Source organism: Brassica oleracea, chromosome C9 (assembly GCF_000695525.1).
Source record: "Brassica oleracea var. oleracea cultivar TO1000 chromosome C9, BOL, whole genome shotgun sequence".
NCBI lineage: Eukaryota > Viridiplantae > Streptophyta > Magnoliopsida > Brassicales > Brassicaceae > Brassica > Brassica oleracea.
In genome coordinates, this window is record NC_027756.1 from 33,734,503 (window position 1) to 33,734,712 (window position 210).

A 210-nucleotide genomic window follows, 5' to 3' on the forward strand; every position below is an offset into this window, starting at 1 on the left:
GTATTGAGCGACCAAGCCACTCGGTCGGTCGCTATGTATTGAGCGACCAAGCCACTTGGTCGGTCGCTACGTATAGCGACCAAGACACTCAGTCGGTCGCTACGTATTGAGCGACCAAGACACTTGGTCGGTCCCTACGAATTGAGCGACCAAGACACTCAGTCGGTCGCTACGTATTGAGCGACCAAGACACTTGGTCGGTCCCTACGA